Raw genomic sequence first — 27,441 nt, 5'->3', positions numbered from 1 at the left:
TGGGGATGCAAACACCCAGCACAGGAGATGGGGAGGCTGCTGCAGCTCCCAATTCCTGCAGAAGGAGACACAGACACAGGCAGATGTGCAAGGACACATCTGGCCAGCCCGTGGGACACCCCTTGCTGAGGGGACAGTGTCAGATGAGCCCCCAGTGGCTCCCAGGGCCCAAGAGATGAATTCTGGTACAGCGGGTCCAGAGCAGCTGCTCTGAGCTCAGAGCAACCTTGGCTGGGTGGAGCATCCCAGGGCCATGGCCTGGCCTCTCCTCTGGCCAAGCTCATTTCCCTTTCTCAGCCTGGCAGCAGTGTTTCACTCTTGTGTCAACATTTGGAAGAAAAGGGGGGAAATAATAATTTCTGTCAAACCCTGGGAATGTGGGTGCCCCGAAAACAAACAGAAGCTCTGTTTCTTCAGTGAAAAGCCGTTGTAAATCTGGTTGGCTGCCAAAAAGTGATAAAAATGATTGCTGTTCTGCACTAGAGAAGAGTTTTGTTGGAAATGTCACCCCCCCACGCATCCTCCCCCCAAATCTCAGTTTTATGAAAACACCATTTTTTATCAGTAGCCTGGCAGGCAGATGCTTGGCCTGGGCCCCCACTGGAGGCCAGATGCACCCAAATTGCCATTCCTGCTTTGTGTTATGTGTAGACTGACAGCTGTCAGTCACCACTCAGTCACCTCTGCTTTCCAGGGGTTAATCATGCTCTGGGGAACAGATTTCCTCCTGTCCTGGGCTTCCCTGGTGCTGTTAGGGCAGGAATTCCTCAGGTAAGGATCACCATGCCCAGGCACCACCTCGCAGCGTCCAGCATGGGCAATGTGGGATGGGCCAAGGGGCAGTGCCAAGGGAATGTGCCACAGGAGTTGTGGCTTTGTCAGGATGAGCCATGGCCAGTGACAGGGAAAAAGCCACTGGGAAAAGCCTGGCCAGTGCAGCAGCTGCCTGGCACAATCCCTGGCTGGAGTGTGCAGGGGGAGGATGCTCCCTGTCCACACTCCAGCTTTTCAAAGGGCACAGGGAAGAACGGTTGTGTCATCAGAGCTGTGAGCTGGACCTGTCAGGGCTGGTCCCTTGTTTATTTAGGAACTGTGGCAGGTTTCCAGCCAGTTGTTTTCCTGGTGTAATATTAAACTCCCAACCTTTTGTTCCAAGGCATTGGCACCTCAGCCCCAGCCCCACTTCAGCTGGGGCAGCACTGAGCCTTGTTCAGGGAGCAGGGCAGGGACAGGGACAATGAGGGCAGCTCTCAGTGTCCCCTCTGCTTGTCCTGGCACAGCTGGTTGGGACTTTCCAGGTGTGCCCATATCAGGTGCTGCCTGATGGGTGTCCCCAGCCTGGGCCAGTGCAGCAGTGACAGGGACAGGGAGGGACAGGGGAGGACAGGGGGGACATTCCAAGCCCACCAGCCCTGACAGCATCACTGACACAGGGATGTGGATGGGCTTCTACAATCCTGCTCATGCAGATCAATTCCCTGAAAATCACTGGCTTAGGGGTTGGATATCAACACTTCCTGTGCTCCAGACCCACTGCAGGAATTTGCAGGATCATAATCCTCATAGAAACGTTTTGGACCTGCAAGGAAACAGCCCGAGGGTTGGAGAGGGACCAGAGCAGGGTTAAAGCATGGCCATGTGTAGGGGGATACAGTATGGGCAAATGAAGGTGGTATAGAATGTAATCTTATCCCCTAAAGAGTTGCAGCTGTACCAATTACTAAAGATTAGGAGCAGGCCTGATGATAACAGGCCACACCTGTAGCAAATAAGAACAGTATTATAAAAGAATGGATTGGTGGGATCTGGAGTCAGATAAGTACTACAGAGCCCAGGGTCAGTGCTTAGGGGAGGTATGACTCTCTGGCAATATAGAATCCTTGCACCTTAAGGATAATAGAACTCTTGCTATACGAGACAACAGCCATGCAGGTGTGTGAGGGGGCTCAAAGCCCCTCACAGCTCAGGCTCCTCTCCCAGCTGCACAGAGGAGCCGGCATTCCTCGGGGGAGAGGAGCAGCGAGCTGTGCTGTGTGGCTGGGCTGAGCTCCTGGCCAGGGAGCAGCAGCAGCAGCAGCAGATCCCAGCGCCTGCGGGAGCCCGGCTCTGCCTGCTGCGGGACCTGCCCGGGCACGGCCGCTTCCCCGGCGGCTGCTGCTGCTGCTCCGGAGCACGAGGATCCCACGGTGCGGAGCCTCCTCCTCCTCCTCCTCCGCGGGGAGCGGCCCAGGGCAGCGGGCAGGTGGAGAGCCCGGGGCCACAATTCCGCATCACAAACCCACACGCGTCCCGGCTCCGATAAGGAGGCGAGAGCGAAGCCCCGGGTGCCGTCGGAAACGCGGCGTTTACTGGGAGAGCCCCAGGCAAAAAAAAAAAAAAAAAAAAAAAAAGCCCGTGCCCGGCTTCCAAAGGTGCGTGGTGGTTGTTTTTGCACACTCAGACATAAATTAATTGATAGAACACCCGGTTACTCGGGTAGATTTGCCTCCCTCTCTTCTGGTGGCGCGGGAGGATTGCCGGGGGCACTGCTGGGTGGGGAGTGCCTTTGCAAACGCTCTCCTTGCCCGGAGCAGCTGCTCTGGACGTTCATTTTGAAGCAGATCGTGTCTTTTTAGTTCAATTCTGTGGCTGAGGCTCATCTTTATTCAGGAAAAAACTCCCTTTTAGCGATTGCAGCCTCACCTCGGGGAGGCACGTAGGTCTGGGAGGGAGCAGACTCCCTCCTCCAGCTTCACCTGCTCCTGACCCACGTCCTAGTGGAAGGAAGCACTGGCAAGGTGCTGCAGGAGGGTCAGGAGTGCATCTTTTGAACATCTCCCCCTTCCTGAATTTCATGTGCTGGTGATCAGGCAGGTAACAGAGCAGGAGTGTGGCTGATTTTGGAGGGCCTGGGAGCTGATAAAACGGCATTGCTGGGAGCGTGGCCCATCTCCTGCTATTTCACACCAGCCCTCCCTGCCCCACAGCAAGCTCCTGCACAAGGCAGGACTCCCAGCTGCATCCCAGAGCAGGTCCTGAGCTGGATCCATGGTGGGAACCTGAGAGAAGAGAGCCAGGGTGAGCCGAGCTCCTTTGGCCTTTATTCTAATGATAATCAGGCTGAATTCCTCTGCTCGACCCCAAGGGATGCAGACAGGGAGCTTTCCCAGAGAGCTGAGCTTGCTTTCTGTGGTTTCCCCTCTCCAGCGGGATCCAGATGGGCACAGGGCCCTCCTGGGGACGTGTCCTGAAGCTCCTGCCCACATCAGACCCCCCTGCACAGAGGGAGCATCCCTGGAGCACACGGTGTCTGCAGCAGGAGGTGGTTTATGCCCAGACATGTCCCACAACCTGCTAGGAGAGAGCCAGGAGAGAGTGTTCCCTGCACTGCTTTCCTTCTTCCCAGTGTTACAAAGAGAACACTGGTGGCAGGAGAGGGAGGCCGTGTCCTAAAACATCTTGAGAAGAGTCTGGTCTTCTCCCAGCTGGCCAGGAGAATTCATTCTCAGTCAGTGCTGGAGCTGCTGTAAATGCAAAGAGCCAAAATAAGGTGGGGGAGTGAGACCCTCTGAGCCCCAGAGCTTTGGGAGCTGAGGGGAGAGGGTTTTTCTCTGCCTGCTTGAGAAGCAACAAGTGTTCTCTGCCTCTCCTTTAACCAGAGCCCTCTTCCACAGCCAGTCCCTGGAGCCAGCTGCACCGTGGGCAGGGAGGTGGCAACTCCTGGGAATGCCTGTCCTTGGGGATGGATGGACAGCAGTGACAGACACCCAGGGGATCCCTGTCCTTGGGGATGGATGGACAGCAGTGACAGACACCCAGGGAATGCCTGTCCTTGGGGATGGATGGACAGCAGTGACAGACACCCAGGGAATGCCTGTCCTTGGGGATGGATGGACAGCAGTGACAGACACCCAGGGAATGCCTGTCCTTGGGGATGGATGGACAGCAGTGACAGACACCCAGGGAATCCCTGTAAATGGGGATGGATGGACAGCAGTGACAGACACCCAGGGAATCCCTTGGAGATGGACAGATAATCATGGGGCACTTGTACTTTCAGTGTTTTGCTTGATTTACTTTCAAACTCACAGGTTTTGAGGGTCCATCCTAACCAGCCTGGTGTGAAGAGGGCACAGGGTCAGGGCTGCTCTGCAGGGCCTCAGAGGGTGCCTGCACCCAGCTGTGGGTGCCCAGCTGAGGAGCTGGGGTGCAGCCCAGCCCTTGGCATGTCCCTGGGTGCCTGTGGGCAGCACGGTGCCCAACACGTGCGTGCAAGCCCGAGCCCAGGAACCTGCCACGTGGAGGGGATGGAGGAACCCAAAAATCCCGACTTCACCATAAAAATATCAATCATCTCCAAACATCCGTGCGATGCTGATCCTTCCCTCCCTGCCTGGTATTTTCTCACGCTCTGGAGCTGGCAGCAGCCACTGGGAAGCAGTGTTGGAACTTGTCCTGCCGTCCCATCAAGGCCCTTTATCTGCAGCATCGAGCCCTAGAGCTGGAAGAGCTGCAAGTAGGGGCAAGGCACGCTCCTGCTTGCCGCTTTCCATTGCGTCACTTGGCCAGGCTGAGCCAGAGCCCCGGGGCCAGATCCCACACACACCACCCTGCCTGCTCCTGCAGAGCACAGCCTGAGTGATGGGCAGCAGGCAGGGACCCTGGGGACACCCCTGAGCAGCATCACTGGGATCCCTGCACTGCCCTCCCAACAAGGAGCAGTGGTGTGCCTCTCAAAAGTCATCGTGTCACAAGCTGCATGCTCGGGGTGGCCCCAGGTGTGACCCTGATGTGGGACAGGGATGGGGACGCTGGTTGGGAGCCACCTTTGGAGCAGAGCGTGGCCCAGGCCTGGTTGGATGCTCTGCTGGGATGGTGGGGACAGGAGGGAATGGTGGCTGGGATGCTGGGTAGGGGATGATGAGGCACCTGCCTCAGTGTGGGATCCTGCTCGGAGCCAGCCCAGGTAATTAACACAATTACAATTACGAGGCAGGCTGCTCCTTGCCCCTCCCTTGCTGGCTCCTCAGTGAACCAATGGATTTGAAAACTCAGCCACCCTTCTCACACCCCCCAGCCCCAGGTGCCCGTGGCTTCCAACACAAATTCCTGAGATCCTCCTCTGAGCCCTGCCAAGTGCTGTGTGCCAGCAGCTGTCCCCTGCCAGGGCCACGTGGCACCAGCATTTTGGGGAGGACACCATGGTGGTCAGTGTGAGGAGAATTCTGACCCTGCCCACCTCTGGTTATGCCCAAGCCAAGGAGATGCCCCATCCTCAACTTCCAAGGGAGTTTGTGACTCCACCCTGGAGTCAGGTCAGGCCAGATGGATCCCCCTTTTCACAGAGAGCATGGCCAGAAACATTCTTTTATCAACAGGGAGCAAAAAGAGCTCAGCAAAGCTTTGTATCACACTGCAGCAATTCCTGACAGAGCTGCAGGGCCACGGGCACCGTGAGGGGATGGCAGAGCTGCCCTGAGCCCATGGGACTGGGGATGCCATGCTGCACTGGGGCTCAGAGGGGCTCGGGGCATGGGGCAGCCCCAGGAGCAGCCGAGGCAGGCAGGAAGCCCTGCTGCTCTCCTCTGCAGGAGGAGGTTTCTGGTTTCTCAGAGGTTTCTGGTGCGTGGGCGCTCTGCTGTCGAGCAAGGCTGAGCTCCCCACGCGGTGTCTCTGAGGTGACACCAGCAGTGACACCCAGGGTGCCTCTCTGACCTCGCATTCCACCGCCCACGTGCACGAGGCTGGCAGCAAACAGCTCTGAGGCTGTCACTGCAGGGTCACAGGAGCCTGCGTTTGGGCCCTCACTCCACTGCACAGACACAGCAGTTTGGGCAGGGGAAGGGGGGTGGTTTGGGGGCTGCTGGGGGGGCCCCGAGGGCAGGAGGAAGCTGCTTTGGCTTCTGCAGAACCCACACGGCCAGAGGAAGCTTCTCCTCCCAAAGCCAAACATTAAAATGTGTTATTTTATGAATCAAAAACCTGGCACCCCCCCTTCAGGGAGTGTTGCAAGGTGAGGAGCTGCTGTAAAATGAGAAGCCCCAGCTGGCTGGTACTGAAAGTGTTAAAAGCAAACACTCAGAGTATTTGTTTTTGGCCAGCCTAGGACTTGTTTTTCTGACAGTAAAAAGATGGTTTTATTTCAAAATTGCCAAAACTCTCTTGCTCCCCCGGGCTTGGCTATCCCAGTGGGTTCGCTCTGGGGCAGGTTTTCCCAGCCTTGGAAAAAACTGAGCCTTTAAAAACAAAACAAAAAATTAAATTTAAAAAAAAAATAGGCAAAACTGCAAATGCTTGTTGATTCCATTGATTTCCCAGTTTGGTCATTTCCCAGCTCTCCCTGGTGGAAATGAGTGAGATTCCACCAGAGCTGGCTCAGGGCTGCCCCATCCCAACATCCTCGTGTCAGCCACCTCAGCCTTGGATATGGGGAGCTGGGCTTTGATGGGCAGGAAGAAGGAAAAAAAAAAATAAAATAAACCAAACCAAGCCGAACCGGGCTGTTTTGATGGCAAGAACCCAAATGTCCCTCTGCACCCTGACCTTCATTGTGTGGGGAAGGAGGGAGCGACTGGGAAAACGAGATAAGGATTGCCCGGGGGTGACAGCGGCCACACGTGCCAGCACATGCAGTGAGTGTGTCCCTGCCCAGCAGCAGGGCAATGTGGAGTTCTGGTGGTTTGGGATTGCTCAGGGGCTGGAGGAGAGGGGCTCTGGCTGGCCAGGAGCCAGAAGGAATCATGGTCCCCAAGGAAAACAAGGAGAGTCAGGACTGGGAGAGCTGAGGGGGAAGAGGATGCTCGGGGAGCTGTCACAGACATATTTTGTGAAAAATCCTTTCATTAGGATCTTTTCTCCTGAGAAGCTGAAAAGCCTCAGAAGAAAACAAAACCCAATAATTACCTGCTGCTGTAGAATGCAACAAGTGCATCTTTGATTGGTCCATGAAGTTGTTTTTAATTAAAGTCCAGCTGTCTTGGACTCTCTGGAGAAAAAAATCCTGGCAAAAGGATTTCTCATAAAATATGTCTGTGACAGGGTGCTGCTCAGGGAAGTCTGCAGGGGCTCTTCTCTTCTGTTTGGTGGGAAATCTCTCCCTGGGGGTTTCTCTCACCTGGGATCCTGCCTCACCCACATCCATGGGAGGCAGAGCTGCTTTGGCAGGGCAGGGAGTGGGGGGACAGGAGTCCTTGTCCCCCCAGGGCTGGGGGTGATGTGCTGTGCCACCCCTGCTCCAGGAGCAGTTAGGGCCAACCTTTAACCGTGTTAATTTGATGGGGCTGAAGGAACTGTTTACATTCACCTTCCCCTGTGTTTGGTTTGTGATAGCAGCAGAGCAGGAGGCGATGCTGTGGTTGTCCCGTTCTCAGCAGATTTAGGGGGGTTTCCTATGGGAAAAGCAGTGATAGAGCCCTGGCAGGCACCCATCCAGATCCTTCCCCTGATTTTTTTAAAATTTATGTTTAGCTTTTACCTCATCTCAAATAAAAAAGAGTGATTTAAAACCCTTTGCAATAAAACAATTCAAACAGAAGCTGGTCTGCAGCGCTGTTTAATGGGGAAGAAGGTTCTCCTTATTTGCTTAATTACAGGTTTTTGTTTGTCGAGTACTTGTGGGTGAATTGTTTGCAAATAACAGCTGAGTTTATTCATGCTCAGAGCCCTGAGCCCTGAGATTAGAGCTGGGAGACAGGAGCTGGAGGGTGCTCAGGGCTGTGGGTGACCCCTGGCAAGTCCCAGGAGGGGCTCGAGGGCCCTGGGATCGTGTGCTGGATCCTCAGAGGGGCTGTGGTGCTGCTCTCTTGGAGCTGCCTGCCTCACACAATATGGTTTTAATCACGTGCAGTTGATCCTTTTATAAATCGCAGATAAGGATTAACTGCTTTATGGAGTCCCTGTAAAACACAGTCCATTAATGGGAGTGAACTGAGGTTGCCTGGGCTTTGGAGCCCTGGATTCAGCCTGCCAGGCCAGGCCATGGACTGCCAGGTGTTTCCTGACCTCCTCCTGTGTGCCTGCAGGAGATAACACCTCTCCTTAGGGCTTCTTCCCTGCTTTATGGTGCAGATAAGGGAGTTTTGGGGTGTTCAAGGAGAAGTGGCTGCCGGGGGATGCTGTGCTGAGAGTAGGTGGCTCAGACTTGGGATGGACACGGGATCTGTGTGAGCACAGCTGCTCCCAGCCAGTTCTGGGGCCATCCTGCTGCTGTGATGTCCCAGAACTGGAGCTTGGGGATCTCCTGAGAGCCTCCAGACTGATGGAAATGGCAGCTGCCCCGAGCACAGGGAACAGGGAAGTGACACCGGGCAGGGAGACGCGGCCCCAGCCAGGAAAAACAAAGAGCAGGACACAAACACATCCCTGCAGCCACCCACCCGCCTCTCCTAGGGCTGCACACAGCAAAGCCCAGCTGGGAAACTGCTCCCAAAGTGAAGAAATCCCAAAGTTTGCAGCCTGCACAGCGGGGAAGAGCCACAAAATTATTGTGACTGTTCTGAAAGGGCGATGGAGGCTGCAGGAACCATCCCATGGGGAACCCACCAAAGGGCAGCAGCCACTTCTCCCTCCCTGCCAGCCCCGAGTGAGCCGGGGCAGGGGGGCAGAGGCTGCTGCAGGTGCTGAAGGGCTCGGAGGGGCCCAGGTGACTCAGGTGTGACTCAGGGCACAGCCACGCAGCTCCCGGAGCTTCGCCCCAGCCTGCGCTCGCCGCTGGCGCTGGGGGTGATGCGGAGCCGGCACGGAGCCGAGCCGCGATCCGGAGTGTGGGAAAAGCGCAATCGCTGCGAACAATCGCGGGCAGAGCCGGCAGCAGCACGCAGAGAGCCAGCGAGGAATTCGGAGACACATTCCAGCGGGAATGACAGAGGAGGGGCTGCGAGCTGGGCCGGGAGAGCAAAAAAAAAAAAAAAAACGTGCTCCGATTTGTTTTGGTTTTTTTTTCCTCCCTCTCTGCAGAGGTGTCCCGCCCTGCCTGGCTTTCGAGTAAAGCGCTGGGTGCAATTCTTTTCTTCTATATCAAAACTTGCTTCCATCTCTGTTCCTTCGTCAGACTCTACGTTCAAAAATCTTTCTGCTAAGCACACACATCTGTGAGACTTTCTTGTCAAACTTTCATCCTTGCCAACACACACGCGGCCACCTCCACATGCTCGGTGCCCATCTCCACCCCAGCAGCATCACCCTCCTCCCCGCGCTGGGCAGAGGCTCCTGCCGGGCACAAGGAGCGATAATTGTCAGGCTGCGAGGCTGCCCTGGGCCCTGCTTCACTCCTTGCTGCAGGCACAGCAGCCGTCCGGGAGCTAAAAGCGCTCAATTGTTGGCCGATGCTTTTCTTTGAAGCCCTCATTCATCCTCCAAGGTCTGTATTGATTGGGGACTCCAGGAAAGCATCTGCCCTTCTCTGCCTTCATCAATGACTTTCCCACATTAATCCACCTCGTCCCTTGATAACCACACTAATTACTCTCAGCTAGGTTGACTCTGGCAGGGCGCTGGAGGCCGGGAGGAGGAACCTGGCTGGGCCTTAAAGCTGCAGCTCTGTGCAGAGCCAGCCCCGGGGCTGGAGGGAGCTGCTCATACTGGGAGTGTGAGCGCCAGGCATGGGGCTGCCCGAGGCCAGCACGCCAGCTGGGGGCAGAGGGGTTCGCTTTCCATTGCTGAGGCCTTTGTACCTGCCAGGGAATCCCTGGTGGTTTTTCAGGGATGGTGGTCCCGGTGGGATGCACACCCACCCTCCCTGCCTGCATCTGCCAGCCCTGGGGCTCCAGGGGCTCGCTCTCTGTGCTGCAGGGGGTTTCAGACCACCACGGGAGGTTCATACCCTCAGCCTGGGGTGGTCTAGGCACGAGATGAGACCTTTTCCATGTCTCCATCTGCGTTTCCTTGAGGGGGAAGAGAGGGACAGAGTTCTTTGACCTCACCACACTCAGGCTGAGCTCTGGCTCAGGAGCAGCCCCGTGGGAAGGAGCTGGATACAGGGAATCCCACATCCAGTGAGGAAATGATTCCCAATATCCAACCTGAACCTGGTGCTGTAAGGGGAGGAAGAAAACCCTCCTGCAGCAAGGAGAGAGAGAGAGAGAGAGAAAACCCTCCTGCATGGTTGTGGTGGCAGTGGGGACACGGGTGGCAGGGGGACATGGGGGGCTCTGCTGGGCCCCCATGGGGGGACAGGACACCCCGGGCTGGCCCCCAGCGTGCCCCTGCAGCCATTCCTGAGGTGGAGCCGCCATCTAGTGACACAGGGATGGGCTCCCCCCACATGTCCCCAGGGCAGTGGTGGCCCGGTCCTCACCATCCCCAGCTCCTCAGGCATGGGGGGACAAAGCCAGAGCCAGGTGAAGAAGCTGGATTGGGGTCCCTTCTCCTCACTCTTTCAGGGTGAGGCAGTGCATAAGCCCCAAAGTGCAAAACAGTGTTGGGTTTTTAATTTATTTAATAATAGAACCATTAAGGTTGGAAAGGCCTCAAGGATCATGGGTAGCACAACACCAACCTGTTCACCACGTCCCCAACATGCCACACACCTTTTGGACCCTTCCCAAGCAGCCTGTTTCCCCTTGGAACAGCAGGGATTGCAGCAGGGAGATCCCAACCCTTTGGGTGCCCACCATGTGGGGCTCACCCCCGTCCTGTGAGCAGTGACAACCAAACCTTTCCTGCCCCCTCCCATGGCAGTCTGAAGCCTCCCCACCTCAAGCTGCTCCTTCAGCACATTCAGGCCCATCATCATATCTGTAAACCCCCCCCACCATCCTCCTTCTGCCTCAGAACCCAAACAAAGGCAGTGGCCGTCCCGTCTCTTGTCCCTCTCCCATTTTCCTCCCGCTGGCTGCCGAGAAAAGGGATTCAGCCGTGCCCACTGCTTGTGAAAAGCCCCCGCCTGCCTGGTGTTTTATGAAGGAAAATCTCCTTGGGAGAGCAGCCAAACATTCCCAGCCTCCTGCTGGGTGTTTCAGACGGGAGTGCTGAGGATGGAGGGCAGCCCCAGGCGTGGGGGGAGCGTGGGGGACAGCGATGGGCTCTGCACAGCCACCCCCAGACTGCAGGGGGACACCAGGCCAGGAGGGCACTGCAGGGCTTGGGTGGCCAGAGGCGGCTCTGTCTCCCCTCAGGGGAGGGAGTTTGGCTGTGCGCTGGGGCTGCTGAGATCCCAGACATCCCCTGGGACAGGATGTGGGGAGATGGGGCTGGGTGTGGGCACGGGCTGGGTGCTGGGTGCCATCCCTCTCCTCCCTGCAGTTCCTCCATCGTCCCCATCCTTTTCACCTCCTTCTCCTTTCTCTTTGGCTGGGTGCTAGGTATAATATTAATATTAATATTAATATTAATATCAAAAATTAATAATGCTATTATTAATTATATTATATCTAATTAACTATTATACTATGATATAATCTTATTATTTTAATAGATAATAAATTATATATTAATCTATTTATTAATTATATTGTGCTATTAATTATCAAATTATTAATTATTATATTATATTTAATTATATTACATATTTAATTATATTATTAATTATATATAGTAATAATTAATAATAATATTAATAATAATAACGAAGCCTCTGCCCCTCCAGTGCTGTCCCTGCCATCTCTCTCCTCCCTGCAATTCCTCCTTTATCCCCATCCTTTTCACCTCCTTTTCCTTTATCTTTGGCTGGGTGCTAGGGCTAATAACAATATTAATATTCATTATTATTATTATTATTATTATTATTATTATTATTATTATTATTATTATTATTATTATTGATACCATTAATATTAATAGAATAATGTTGTCAATACTAATATTAATGTTAATATTAATATAAATATTATTAATGATAACGATAATAACAATAACAACAATAATAATAATGAAGCCTCTGCCCCTCCAGTGCTGTCCCTGCCATCCCTCTCCTCCCTGCAATTCCTCCATTATCCCCATCCTTTTCATCTCCTTTTCCTTTCTCTTTCCTCCCACTCTTCTTCCCACACTCCCCCTCTCAGCCCCTCTCCTGGACCACACATCCCCATGCACTGGAGACCTTTCAGACCCAGCAGCTCTTTCAAAGGCATCCAAGAGGCCCCGGGGGCTCCAGCCCACCAAATCAAACTCAAATTTGCAGCTTATATGCAAACATGATGTGTGTGGAGGCCGAGGCTCTGCTGGCACACACAGAGAGTAAACAGAAACACATGGCTGAGCCTGGAGCAGCCTGGCTGAGAGCTTTGGGGAGGGATTTTAACCCCATTTGGGGAGGGATTTTAACCAGCAGCACCCAAAGGGGGTGAGCCACATCCACTGCAGCTCCAGGGGCACTGCCAGGCTCAGTTCCCACGCCTGTGTCCATGGCCAGGCTGCTCTTGAGGGCTCAGAGAGAAAATCTGGGGGGAACCAGAGGTTTCTGCTCTGCAGCTGAACCGAAAACCACAAGGGCAAAGCCAGGCAGGCTCAGACCCAAAGGAAGAATCTCTGCCATGTTTCCTTTTCTGGTTCATCGTGCAAATGCTGTGTTCCACACAAAATTAAAACCTTCCTTTCTTTCTTGGGGGCCGTTCAATATCCTTTAAAGGCTTTTTCTCTTTCTTTTGAGGCTGGGAGCAATTTCTCAGGGAAAATACCGCTCACCAGAAGCACGTTTCATATCTGACAACGATGAGACAAAAAACATTTAGCAGCTCAAGAATGAAACTTGTTGCTGGCAAGCCTTGGTGCAAAGTACTTCAATGTTTTTATTGCATCCGTCCTTCCTCCTCTTTCCCTGTGAAGCTGCTGCCTCAATTTGAGCCACGCCAGCAGACAGCTTCACACGTTTTTCCAACTTTGAACCTCTTATTTGTGAAACCAAAGAAACCTCTGCTCTTGCAGAGCTCGGCTCCTGCTAGCGTGGCTCTCCCACTCCACCTTCCTGTCGCCTGCAGCTGCTGCTACTCCTTGCTTGATGTATTTTCTCATCTAAAGGTTTCCTGAAATGTTCTTTGGAGGCTTAAAAAATGTAAACAATAATAATTATAGTAATAAGAGTAATAGTAGTAGTAGTAGCAGTAATAATAATAATAATAATAATTATTATTATTATTATTATTATTATTATTATTATTATTATTATTATTATTATTATTATTATTATTATCATCATCATCATCATCATCATCATCATCATCATCATCATCATTATTTTTAAAAGCCCCTGCCCCTCCAGTGCTGTCCCTGCTGCGTCCCAGATGTTGTGGTGTGTCCCCCCGAGGTGGGCACATTCCCTGGAGAGCCTGTGCTATCCAGCAGTGGAATACACGGATTTTTTTGCACAAGAGCACTCCCCCTTTCCGGAATTTTCACCTCTCTGAAGCAGACAGGGGTGAAGGAGGGAAAAGCTGTCCCTTTCCTCTCCCTTTGGTGTGAGGTGCAGCCTCCAGCCCCAGCATTCCCTCTCCTTGGAATGGAGCCTTTCCCGGCTGGAAAACCCTGGAGACCCCTCGGGGGAAGGCGCCAGGGGCTGGAGCTGGGAGATGTCCAGCAGGGAGAGCGTGGGTGCCTTTCTGAGAGCAGGAGCAGCCACAGTGGGGTGTGCTTCCCCTTCCTAAGCCAGGACAGGCAGCTCCTGCTCCTCCACTCGGCTGTTTCTCCCCTTCCCGACTCTTGGCTTTGCTTCCTCCTCCTCCTCCTCCTCCTCCTCCTCCTCCTCCTCCTCCTCCTCCTCCTCCTCCTCCTCGCCTCATGGTCTATATTTATCCCAAACCCTTTTGCACAACTCCGGAGCAGTGCCAGCCCTGGCAGGCTCAGGGCTGGGTTGTCTTTGGGGCAGGGAATTAACAGCCAATAATGGTAATTTTCCCTGCCACCCTGAGGGCTTCCTTACAGCTCTGCCTCCAGAGGGGATTGAGCCGGAGCCGTGGATGAGAAGGATGCAAGGAAAAGCTCCCAGGGACGCCAGAGGAGGGCAGAAGGAGGCAGAGGGACAGAGCGTGGCTCCTGTGCTCAGCCCAGTGTCCCAGCCCTGTGTCTGAGCCCTGCCTGGCCTGCGGGGACAGGGGGTGGCCCTGGTGTCACATCCTCACAGCCCAGGCTCTGCCCGGCCCCTCCATCCCAGGGATGCCTTTGGGGAAGGGTTTCAGCACAGAAGGAAAGGGAGATAAGGGATGTCTCCCTTTCCCCTGCACATCAAAGCCCCGGGTTTGGTTTATCAGCAGGTCCTGCCTGGTGTGGGGCTCCTTTCAGCCAGGCTGGGAGGGGACGGGGTCAGCTCTGCCTCACTCGGGGACCTGGTCAAAATCTGGGCACTGAGCAGCCCTGCCAAGATTTCTGTGCCCCTCAGGCCTCCCTGAGCCTGGCCTGGGAGCTGCTGCCCTGCGGTGAGGGGGACACAGCCGGGAGCTGTGGCTCCAGGTGAGCCGGAGGCTGGAGGTGAAGCTCCTTCCTCCCATTCCAGATGGGATCGTGGGAAGAGCTGGAGGCTGTGGCAGCAGGGAGATGGATGGGCTCAGGGTGCAGGGGGCAGCAGGGGGGAGCTCGGCCCATTTAGGAGAGGATGAAGCACAGCAGGAGGTTAAAAGTCAACATCTTTCCCTTTCCCAGCTCCTGCAGGTCAGAGGAAGCTTCCCAAGGTTATCACCTGGGGAAGGCAGTGAGGGCTGGGGGGCTGAGGTGCTGGGACAGGGGGCTCAGCCCCACTCGGGGACAGCTCCATGGGGCTGTGGGGACAGCTACCATGACAGACACCCTCATCCCAGCCTGGGAAAGGGCACACACACCCCCAGGGACACAGAAACACTATATAATATATTATATTTATGTTATTTATAATGTAAATATATTATATTATATTATATATATTATATTATATTATATTATATTATATTATATTATATTATATTATATATTATTATATTATATTATATTATATTATATTATATTATATTATATATATCATCTAATATATATTATACTATATATTATATATATAGTATATATATTTTATATATAATTACAAAATATATTCTATATTATAATATTATTGTAACATTATTATAATGTATAAATTTATTATTATAATTATCCATATCATATTATATATTAATTATTTGTTCTTATAATAAATATTATATGTTTATTATAATAATTATAAAACATATAATAGTGTATATTTATTATTATATATTATCATAATATAATAAATAACATATAATAAAGTAATTAATTAGCCATCTGATATCCATGGAATGAATCCTCCTCATCATTTCTCCCTGCCACGGGGGTTGCCTTGTTTACTGTAGCTGGGTGTGAGATGGGGCCCAGACTCTGCTGCAGTTGCTGTGGTTTGATGTCATTAATGTGACAAGCTGGATTAATTAAGTGTGTTTGGAGGCGTTCCTGCCTTTCCCAGGGCTTTCACTTCAAAGGGAGGCAAACCCTGAGAGCATCTCCCTGCTGAAATGCCTCTGGAGCCATGTCAGGGGTTTCTGGGAGCATCCAAACCCTTCCCACTTCCAAATCTGAGCCCACAGCAGCAATGGGAACAGGACTGGAGCCTGCCTGCCTCCCCTGTGGGTGCTCCCCATTGCCCACGGGGCTTTCTGTGCCCCCAGCTCTGCCCCAACACCCCAGGGAGCAGCTTCTGGCTGCCACCTTCTCCCCTGGCTGTGACTTGTGAGTCTGGAAACTCCAGCAGGACAAAGTGACTTTTTCTGAAGTCCCCAGAGGAAGTTTCACACTCCTGCTGGGTTTGTCCTCACGAGGTTTTGGAGTGTTTGGTAGCAAAGTGAGGCTGTTCCAGAGCTCCCCTTGCATCTGTTTCCTTTGCCTGTGTGTCTGGCAGAGCCTTTTGCCCCAGTTTGATGATTTTGTGACCATGGCCTTCAAGCTCCCTCTGGAGAGGACAGCAGCTGCGAGAGGAGCGCTCACCTGCACTGGAAGGGAGGAAAAGTGCTTTAAAGCTGGGGGAAATGCTGTTTTTTATGTCCAAATAGCACCTGGGAGCATTGCCTCATGGCCATGCCCTGCCCCAAGGAGCCTCCAGCCTCACCTGGCAATGGCAAAGAGAGGTGACAGTGGGGACAAGCGTCTGTGCTGCCCCTCAGCACATCAGGGCTGATTTGTTCCCAATTTGATGCTGTCCCCAGTGCCCCAGGATGTACAAGGAGAGGGGACAGGTGACACGTCCCTTCAGCAGGGAGGTGGCAGCATCAGGGGCGAGATTTGATATTAAAGGAGCAAAAGTTGGAACAGGGAGTGCACAGCTCTCCCCTCCCTTCCCCAGGGAGCTCAGTCCTTATCTAGCCCCACTCCCTTTTCCTTCTGGGATAAACCAGGAATGGGTGGATTGGGTTTTCCTTTGCTTTGCCATTGGTGTGGCCACCCCACAGATGGGGAAGATCCCAATGTGTCCATGCTGGGCTGAGAATCAGCTCCTCTCTGGGGCTGCCACACCAGGAATGCTCTGGAAAATTCACTTCCCAGGGCCTCTGCATGGGAAGGAAAGCGGAGGCACCGTGGCTCCAATTACAATGTATTTAACATTTCTGAGCTCAGGGGGCCTCGCTGCCTCGCAAGTGGGTCAGCCCTGAGCCGCAGTGCCAAACCGGCTCCAGGATTAAGTGTGGTGTAACTGGAGCCCTGGGCTGGGAGGGGGAGATTTGTCTGGCTGCGATTGCACTGAGCTCCCTGACCTGTGCACAGGGCTCAGCCGCGGGTGGCACCGTGTCCTCGCTCCTCTTTTCTGGGAGCTGAGCCCTTCTGCAGAGCTTTTGATGATGTCCCCGAGGTGCTGCTGGGTGGTCTGGCCTAGCAGTGCTAGATGAGAAGATCTCCACTAGGAAATCCTCGAAATAAATGGTTATCACAGCTCCTTCTGGCAAGAAAGATCACAAATGTTGGATCTTCCCAAAGAAAGTTGGATCTGACTGATATTGGCTGAACCGGTACCCACTGTCCTTGTCCTTGCCCACGCCCAAAGCTCTGCTCATGTTTTTGTCCCCACTGCAATAATGTCTGTGTGTGGAGCTCCCTGTGCTGCAGCTGCTGGGGGAGACCTGGGTTTGTTTCTGGAGGGATTTCTGACTTTTGGCACTCCTGCAACAGAAACATGAAACCAAACCAGAGCTGAAGTATCTTGTCACCCCAAGAAAAGCAGAGTGAAACACCCATCAGCCTGCCTTGATCAACATTTACTTTACACTTCGAAATCTTGAATCTTGAAATGCTGGGAAATGAGCAGCATCACTTCCCAGCAGGGATGAGAGGTGGTGGCTCTGAAAGGCAACAATGGCCCAGGCTGGGCCATTTCCTTGAACGTGTGTCTGTGGTGCTCTGCACAGCCTGGGGCAGCAGCTTCTGCTCTCACAGACACCCCACCTTCCCCTGGTTGGCCTTTTGGGAAGCCCAGCCTGTGCCATTGTGCCAGGAAGGGATTTTGAGAATTTCTCTCCAGCTGTGCAGGGAAAACAAAACCCTTGAGCTTTGATCAACCTGAAATTAGGGGGAAGTGCAAGTGAGAAAACAACTGCAGTCTGTATTTCCTTGCTCAGAGAGGGGAAGAAAAGGGTTGTAACCAAAGACTCAGCTCTGCTGGGCTTTGCTTTGTCCTGTGGCTCTGCTTTCCCTCCAAGATATCAGATCCTGTCCCCCGAGGCTGCTGGCAGCTGTGCCAGCTGGGGAGGCACGGTGTGACCATTGTGTCTGCACAGGTGGACACACTGACACGCAGACAGACACACTGACACACACACACAGACAGACACACTGACACACACACAGACACACTGACACGCAGACAGACACACAGACACACACACAGACGGAGCAGCCGCAGGCTCAGGGCTCCAGGGGCAGCCCCAAGCCCAGCCTCGGGCTGCAGGAGAGGCATTTCACATCCTTCCTAGCACAGCCCCCGGGGTCAAGGACTGCAGGGAAGCGTGAGCTGCTGCAGTAGGAAAACAGGAAGCTCTGGTGGCAGGGATTTGTGTCACTGAGCAGCCCCAGGGAGGCGTGGGGCCAGGGGTGGCTGCATCACCACGCGCTGGGTGTCCCTGTCCCTCCTGCTTTAGCCAGGGTGTCCTTGCAAGGACAGGGTGACATGAGGTGTGCCACCCGCCCTGGCATCCCTGCATCCATCCCAGGGCGTCAGGGCACTGTGGGGGCCACCAGGAACGGGTTAGGATGCTGCTGTGATGGGGAGCAGCTCGTGGCTGGGTCCAGCAGGACAGCCCGTGTTAGCTGTGCTCAAACAGCTGCCAAAACCTGCTCAAAGTCAGCTGCCAAAAATGCCAGGTATAAACCATGCCTGTGCTCCTGGGGAAGCAACACTGCTTGCATGGTTTGGGGCTGAAAGAGAGTCTTGGAGCTCTTGGAAAGCTCAGGATTGCTACAAATACAGACAGACAGCTGGAATGAGCCCCTGGCTGGGCAATAATTAGCATTGACTCTATAATTCACAGAAGGCTGAGCAATAATAATCTTTATTAAGAAACCAATTGCTCTTTTGTAGACAGTTACAATACAGGTGGACCTAACTGATCCTTGAATCCAAACACCATCACCACTGGTTAATTAAGAAACAACCCTTTGGTAAACCAATCTCCACAGCACAGTGCTCATGTTCACAATACCAGGTGCAGCAAGTGAAGACAAGGATTGTTTCTCATTCTTTTCTCTGATCTTCTCAGAGCCTTTTCAAGAATGACGGAAAGGGAAACTCATCTGTTCCCTGGGAAAGTTATCTGCTGCTGTCTGTGGCTGGGAAGGGGGAATGGACACTTGTAGAAGGAGGAATTCTGTCCATCTCTGTGGTCACCAATTGTTGAGGGTCCCCATGACGAGGTGAGAGATGAGAATTGACTCTAAGTTCTCAGAAGGCTGATTTATTATATTATGATATTATATTATATTAAAAGAAAATTATATACTAAAAAGAAAGAGAAAGGAGACATTAGAAGGCTAGACAAGAATGATAATAAAAACCTGTGACTGACCAGAGAGTCAGACACAGCTGGCCTGGGATTGGCCATTAATCAAAAACAATTCACATGAAACTAATTAAAGATGCACCTGTTGGTAAGCATCCTCCAGACCACATTCTAAGCAATCAGATCATTATTGCTCGCATTTCTTTTCTGAGGCTTCTCAGGAGAAAAATATCAGAAAATATCCCAGTGACACATCTCCAGCTCGTGCTGGCTCATGGGCACTGCAGCTCCTTTTGCCAGGTGAGCCTCAAAGGCTGTGCAGGACCTTTGGGGGCTGCTGGCTGTGAGGTGCCCCCTCTGCAGTGCCCACACGGGCACGGGGAGGCCCTGCTGCAGTTTCCTGCCCGGGCAGGCTGGGTGGTTGATGATGGATGGCTGCCCCAGCACGGCGCTGCTGGGCGTGCCAGGCGGAAATGTCTGCTCCGAGAGATTGGATAACCCCTGGCCTGCTTCCCTTCCAGCCTTCAAACGGCCACGGCTCCCAGAAGCACCATATCCTTTTCCTCCCTCCCTCCCTCCCTCCCTCCCTGGGGCTGCACTTTGGTGGCTGATCTTTTTTTCTTTTTTTCTTTCTTTTTTTTTCGTTGTTTGGTTGCTGCATGATCTGTGATCCGTTTGTTGTAATCGATGGAGATGATGGATATCCCATTCCAGCTGTTCTAGAAATAAAGCTGTGTTTAACTCAGAGGAACTCCAGGAGTAAACAGCCAGGGAAGAATGGAGGAACAGCTCGTGGATTGAAATCTGCAGCCAAGAGCAAATATTTATGGTTGATCCACAAACAGCCGTGCAGGAGCCATGGGCCATCCATGGGGCTGGGAACACCAGGACCTGTCTGTGAGGTGCTTACAATTATAGAATCATGCACTGGTTTGGCTTGGAAGGATCTTAAATATCATCCATTCCAGCCCTGCCACAGGCAGGGACACCTTCCACCATCCCAGGCTGCTCCAAGCCCTGTCCAGCCTGGCCTGGGATCCAGGGGCAGCCACAGCTGCTCTGTGCACCCCCACCCTCCCAGGGAAGAATTTCTCCCTGCTACTGAACTGAATCTCTCCTGTTTCAGTCTAACAGCACCCCCGTGCCCTGTCCCTGCCTGCCTGTGTCCCCAGGCAGGCAGAGCTGGTGGCGGTGGCATTGCAGAGTGCCCAGGTGTAACCTGGCCAATGCGTGTGCTCCCTCACGCACCCCTGCAGCTCCTGCAGCACAAACTGCTTCCAGGAAACGGCTGGGGGAGGAAGCAAGCGCTAATGAAGAATGCCGTGGTGAAAAATGTGTTTCTACAACCGTTAGATTATTTTGTCCTTGAGAGGCAGGGGAGGAGATAAGGAAAGAGCCTCGCTGCATTCCAGCCTTGGCTTTCTGGGGACGCTGGTGCTGTGCTGGCCACGGGCCCTCTCTGGGGGTGCCACATGTCCCCCTTGTTCCTGTTGAGCCCCCCGTTGCCCCACAGTGCTGTGGGAGTGAGGAATCTCCTGTGGGGCTGATCTTGGCAGCTGTGGGCACTGAGCAGGTCTGTGCTGGGCAGAGTCACAGGGTGACAGCATCCCAAAAACCAAACCCAGAGCCCTCTTTTGGGAAGGAATCTGGGGGAAAATACAGCCTAATTGAAGGGCTGGGAGTGCTCCCTGCTTGCAGATCAGACAGGTTTGTGCCAGCAGTGCCTGGGTGTTACCCCAGGCTGGCTCAGTGGGCACCACACAGGGACAAGCAAGGAGCAGGGACTGCCATGAAACGTCCAGTGGGCACCTTCCTGGAGCATCTGGAGGGGAATTGTGCCACCCCAGGAGCCTGAGGAACGTGTGGCACACTGCTCTGCTGCCTCTCTCCTGCCCTGAGCTCCTGAGCTGTTTTCAGTGAGCTCCTTCATCTCCTGCACTGGGGAGTGCCTCAGGCCAGGGGACTGGGGCATGTGGCTGTTCAGTTCCATGCCAGGACACCTTCCACGCCCTCCCATGGCAGTGCCCAGCTCAGGCTGCCAGCTGCAGATCCATGCCAGGACGCCTTCCATGCCCTCCCATGGCAGTGCCCAGCTCAGGCTGCCAGCTGCAGATCCATGCCAGGACGCCTTCCATGCCCTCCCATGGCAGTGCCCAGCTCAGGCTGCCAGCTGCAGATCCATGCCAGGACGCCTTCCACGCCCTCCCATGGCAGTGCCCAGCTCAGGGCTGCCAGCTGCAGATCCATGCCAGGACGCCTTCCATGCCCTCCCATGGCAGTGCCCAGCTCAGGGCTGCCAGCTGCAGATCCATGCCAGGACGCCTTCCACGCCCTCCCATGGCAGTGCCCAGCTCAGGCTGCCAGCTGCAGATCCATGCCAGGACGCCTTCCATGCCCTCCCATGGCAGTGCCCATCTCAGGCTGCCAGCTGCAGATCCATGCCAGGACGCCTTCCACGCCTTCCCATGGCAGTGCCCAGCTCAGGGCTGCTGCAGCACCCACATCCCCGGGGGCAGCCAGCAGCAGCAGCAGCAGGGACATTCCTGTGGAGATGGGACGTTTGTGCTCAGGAAGGCCTGAAAAAAGCCAGGGACAAAGGGGGGAAGTGCTGGTGGCTGTGTCTGGAGTTATCTTGCTGCTGCACTTGCGGGGGCCGCTGAGTGACAGCGCTGCCGAGGGGCAGGAAGCACTCATCTCCTCATCTCCCCTGCTCCCTTCCTGCCCTGCCCTGCTCTGCTGGGGGGGGGACAGAGCCCTGAGCCCCCCCCGGGGGTGCCCAGCATCGGGGGGCACTGCTGAGGAACCCTGGGCCAGCACATCCTAAATCCCCTCAGCCAAAACCCCAGAGCCACTGGGATTGTGCCCTGCGGTGGCATCGGAGCATTGGTGCCTTGTACCCAAAAGAGGTTGCTCCAGCAGGTGGGAAACTGGGGAAACAGCTCCAAACAGCTTGGGGAGCCCCAAAACAGCCCCTTTCTACCTCCTCACTCTGTTAGTCCCTTTGAATTCTCTGATTTGGCTCCCCAGCGAGGGAGGGAAGCTGTGGGGTGGCAGCAGGGCTGGGAAAGGCAGGGAATTCCTGGTGGGAATTCCTGGTGGGAATTCCTGGGCCAGGGGACACAGCAGCCTGGCCATGCAGGAAGCCAGGAGAAAATGCAGCTGGGGATCCCCCAGCACAGCCCTAGCTCAGGGTGCAGGGCCATTGTGTGCTCACCCCTCGAATGGGAAGTGAAAGAGGAGCAGTAAAAGGATGTTTGGCTTAACCCTGTGTGCTTTGGAGTATCCTGTGATGAAATGTTGCTTTACAGCTTCTTCCAGAGCCTGCCCTGCTCTGGATGCCAGCATTGCACCTGGGGCTGCAGCAGGAACAAAGGGATCTGTCTGCCCTCCCTTCAGGAGTGGAAGAATCCCACTCATATTTTGGAATCTCACTAATATCTTGGGTTGGAAGGACTCGTTTTTCCAGCGTGGAAAAAAAATAAAAGTGGCTTTCTTTTTGCTAATAATATTTAGCACTTCTCGAGCCAAAACCAGCCCCAGAGGAGTTGGCTGGACTGAGCTCTGGCTTCTCCTGCCCAGTGTGGTGTAACAGGGCTCTCAGTGGGGTGGGAATGGGGATTTCTGCTGCCCATGTGCTCAGAGCTGTGCACAAACCCCAGGTCCTGCCCTGGAGACCCAAAGGAAGGAGTTCATACAGAACAGGCATGACAGGAATCTGGTTTATCAGCAGAGCTGGCTGAGCTCTGCCAGGTTGTGCTGGTGTTTGAGGTGCATTTCAGCTTCTTTCAAACATGGGGGGTTTTACAGCTGACAGGGATTTCAGGGGCTCCTTTTTGGGGGGCTGCAGCCAGGCCCTGTTCTCAGGCACTGAAAACACCTGAGAGAATCCACTTTTGCTCGAGAATCCACTTTGCTCGAGAATCCACTTTTCTTTTCAGATTCTTCTTTAATTATTTGCAGCCACGGAGGCTTCCACAGTGACTCACAGTTTTGGAAAATGTGGGTGGTGTGTTTTCAGTGACTCTTAGATGTCAGAGAGGTGCCACAGTTCCGACCTGAAACGGAGACACATTCCTGGAGCACAAACAGCCCTAAATCCCTCTGTGGCCAGAGAGGGGCTCTGATTTCCCTCACTGCCCCCACATCCTGCATGGAAACGCCTCTCTCCGGGCTGGTGGCAGCTCCCTGTGATGGAAATGTCACAGCAGCTGCTCCAGCCTCTGTGCTGAACAGCTCTGCACCAATAACAGCCTTTTCTAGGGCCAAGTTCCTAAAGCCCAGCAAAAACAGGGCTTTGGCATGGAAATGCTGAGATGACATTAATGGCAGTGTCCTGAACGCAGCTCTAATTAAAGAGAGGAAGGAGAACTGAGGCAGGATGTCCTGTTTGGCTGCCCAGGATGGAAAGCTTGTCACAAATGAAGTGCATTCTCGTGCTTTGTCTCTGTCCCTCTGCACGAGGCTTTCCCAGATTCTGCAAATGTTCATTTTCTTATCTCTCCTGAGCTCTTGTTTCTTTGCTTTTGAAAGAGCTCCTGACAAGGGTGGGGTTTTTTTTTTTCTCTCTCTGCCCACCGAGCTCTCCAGCTCGCCCACCAAATAAATGTCATCTCAAACACCAAGTGAATGTGGTTTTTTAATCCCTTAAACAAAATCACTCGGGCACAATTGGCTCTGTGCAAAGAAACTTCCCTATTAACACTGCAGAGCAAACTCTGGCAAGTGAGCAGGGACAGGCAAATCCAAGCTGGGAGTGAGATGGCAAATGTTTCCTTTGGAAAACAGGCTTTTTGTGACCTGGGCTGTGTCACAACCAATCTCTGAGCTGCTTCCTACGGGAGAAAAATAAATCAAAATCAAAACAGAGCAAAGAAGAAAAGGAAAGAAAAGGAATTCAGAAACAACAGGCCAGTGATTTCACTCACTGTGTGCCACAGGAATCCTGATCCAACCAATTTTTGTGCTCACACAGAACCTGCTGAGTGCTGCTGGCTTTGTACCTGGGACTAATCTCAGCAAAGCCCGGGTTTAAGGCTGACACTTGAGCTAAAAGAGCCGTGCCAGCAGCGCTGTCCTGCAAATCCAGGATTAAAAACCTGCGTGTGTTTATGGAAAATAGGATGATCCAGCCTGAACTCTTCGTGTGTGCAGCAGGAGGAGCAGGGCACGTCAGGGGCCCTGCTCCAATGGCTCCAGATGTTATCTCCTCTGCTGGGACACTGGCCTGGCTGATCCAGATGTTATCTCCTCTGCTGGGACACTGGCCCTGGGCTGCCCTGCCCATTTCCACAGAGCACAGACCCTCCCTGGGCTGCTGCCAGCTCCAGGGCTGCTCTGGATTTCTATGAATAAAACAGCTGAAGGCTCCCCACTGGGCTGGCACAGCCTCCAGCAGCAGCCCTGAGCCCTGGGGGTCCTCCAGGAGCAGAAGGAAAATGTTCTTGTGCTGTAAATTCAAGCTGGGTCATTCCAGTGTTTCTTCTGGCCAGGTTTATCCTCTCTGTTGGGGTGCTCAGGTGACATTTGGGGCAGTAATCCCCAATGTCTGCTCAGCCCTTTCTGGAACTGGTTCTGCTGCTTCTGGTGGGTAAATCAAGGGCTGGGGAGGCAATGAGCTTATTCCAGCCCCACAGGGGGACTTGGCAGCCCTGCAGGTGCTGTGGGGTCACAGCTCCAGCTCTGCCCCTGTCCCTGGCCTTGCACAAGCACTCAGAACCCTGTCACAATCTGCCCTACCTTGGGAAGAACCTGCCTGGAGCCACTGCAGACCTCTGGAATCCCAAACCCGGTGCTGTGACCCTGCTAAACCCAGCCTTTCCATGAGGGGAACAAAACCCCTGCTGCTCCCAGCCCCTCACACCCAGCTGGGCTCTCCTGGCCTTGGTGCCTTCCCTGCAGCTCCTGCACTCCCGAGGAGCTGGGCACACATGTCCTGCCTGCCTGGCACGGCCCAGGAGCCTGTCCCCAGCCTGGGGGACTGTCCCCAACCCGGCAGCACCACGGGGAGCTGCTGCTGTCACAGGCACTGGGGGAAAGTTGAGGCTCCTCATTCCTGCAGGTTAATGAATTACCCTCGTGCACCAAGGTGGGAGGTGCAGCCCCTGCACGCTGGGAGCTCAAGGGGAACAGGAATAAGATTAGAAATCCACAGGGCTGGCAGATTCCCAGTGTTCAGTGGGATCCTGCCTTTCTCCCACTGCTGCTCTGCTCCCATCCTGGGCTGGGTGTGGGGATGAGCTCCCAGCTGGGCTCCCTCCATGTAACAGACCCATAAGCAGGACCTGAAACCTCACTCAGGCTCCAGCTGGGGGGGTTTGGTCAGGAAGTTTTGGTAGTGAAGGGTGAAACCGTGTGTGGAGCTGGAAACAGAGTGAGGGAGGGGGGCTGCTGCATGGAGGTGACACCATTTCCTCAAGGACTGACTCATCCCAGCATTCCCAGATGCACCTTTGCCTGGTGCCAGGCTCTGCAGACATCTGACCTCAGCAGAGGTGATGCCTGACTGCGTTGGGACCGGCTGTGCTTGTCCCTCTGGGTCTCTGCTGGCTCTGGTTTGTCCCTCCCAGTGCTGCTGGGGGCATCCCTGCAGCTGCACTCGCTGAGGATGGACAACCCAGAGAAGAAAAGTGGAAACCTGCCAAAACATACTTGGAGACCCACAGCCTCAGCATGGAGAGGTGATTTCAGCCCAGCCCAGCTGGGAGGTGTCTGTGATGTGCTGTCAGGAGGGTCACCAGCTCCCTGAGCCCCTGGGCTGAGATAAAGCCAGGAGAGGGCCAAAGAGAGAGCACAGAATGATCCATGGAACCATCAGGTGTGCTGGTGTTTGAGGGTCCCCAGGATGAGGGAACAGATGAGAATCTTGACTCCATGTTTCAGAAGGTTGATATTATGATATGTATTATATTAAAAGAAAACGATATACTAAAACTATACTTAAGAAAGAGAAAGGAGACATTAGAAGGTTAGACAAGAATGAATAATAAAATCTTGTGACTGACTCAGAGAGTCTGACACAGCTGGGCTGTGATTGGCCATTAATTAAAAACCATTTCACATGCTGGGTAAACAATTCTCCAACTCACACTCCAAAGCAGCAAAACATGGAGAAGCTGAAGCTTCCCAGCTTCTCAGGAGAAAGGAAAGATCTGGCAAAGGTATTTTTCAGAAAATATGTCAGTGACAATTGGGCACATCCATCCTCGCTGCAGAGATCACAGAGCAGCTCCTCCTGGGGGATTTGCCCATTTTGCCTGACGAGTTCCTCTCCTGCCAGCGCTCGCTGACATTTGCTGCTGACACTGCCCAGCCACAGCTCCACACTCCCAGCAAATATTTTCCTTGGATGGGAGGGAAGCTGCTCCGAGGAGCTTCTGTGAGCGTGTGGGAACGCAGAGTGGAGCTGGCTCCCCTGTGCTCCCTCGGGATCACCTGCAGGGATGCAGGCCTGGGGAAGCGATGCTCTGCAGGACGCAGGGTGGGAGCTGCTGGGCTGCCTCTGCTCGGGGGCAGAAACCCCTGAGCCTGGGGTTTGGAACAGGTCTGGCTGATGTGTGGAGAGGAGGGAAGGGTGATGAGTCCCTCTTCTGCCAGGATTGCTCTGGCAAGAGCTGGGAACCATGGGGCACCTCAGCCTGTGGCACTCACCTTCATCCCAAAGTCCTTAATGCCCTTGGGGATGCTCAAGCATCCTAACAAGGTTCAACCTCTGTGTTCTCCAGCTCTGGGGCTTACTTGGAAGCTTGACTTGGAAATCTGGCTTGCATGGGTGGTGGGGGGAAATACAGAGAAAAACACTCTGTGGGTATTTAAGGCCCACTGAGTGGAGACTAGTGCTGAGGACTGAAATGGTGTGGGTGAGACCATGGAGATGAGAACACACAGAAAATGGTTGGACACTTGGTCAAGCCCCTGAGAGCTCAGTGCACATCCCCTGCCCAGAGAAGCTGGGAGAGGCTTTGTGGTGTACGGTAAAAGGACCAAAATGGGTCCAGTGTGAGGTGCTGAACCAATGCCCTGCCTGCTTGCACACACATCTGTAAATGAGATTTTGGGGGAGCAAGGCAAGGGGATCCTCTCAATTTCATCTGAGTCCCATCCGCCCCAGCAGCACGGGCAGCACTGGGCAGGGACAGCGGGGAAAATGGCAGATATTCCTCAGAACCACCCAGGGCCTGTCCCTGGTGGGCAGGAGCTGCTGACAGGTCTGGGTGTTGCCCTTCACCTGGGATAAGAAGAGGGGAGCAGCCGGAGCCGCGGCGCAGTCGCTGGAGGACGGCGCGAGCGGCCCCGGGAGCCTTTGCTCAGGAAAAACCCTTCATGGCTCTGTTTGTGCAGGCTCAGACCTTCATTCTTTCAGGCTTTTTAAACTAAAGGTCATTTTTCTCTTCCCTTGCAGAGTTGGGGGGGGGAAAAAAAAAAAAAGAGAAAAAAAAAGTGAATTCCTCTTGACGCAGATCCCCTTCCCCTCTGGATGGGAGTTCAATTGTTCTTGCAAGCAAACTCCAAATCTGCCCCTTGCATTCACTTCCTTTTTCCTGCCCGAAAGGAAACAGAGATTTCTGACTGT

The sequence above is a fragment of the Molothrus ater genome, chromosome 20, assembly GCF_012460135.2.
Source record: "Molothrus ater isolate BHLD 08-10-18 breed brown headed cowbird chromosome 20, BPBGC_Mater_1.1, whole genome shotgun sequence".
NCBI lineage: Eukaryota > Metazoa > Chordata > Aves > Passeriformes > Icteridae > Molothrus > Molothrus ater.
This window is presented reverse-complemented; position numbering follows the sequence as displayed.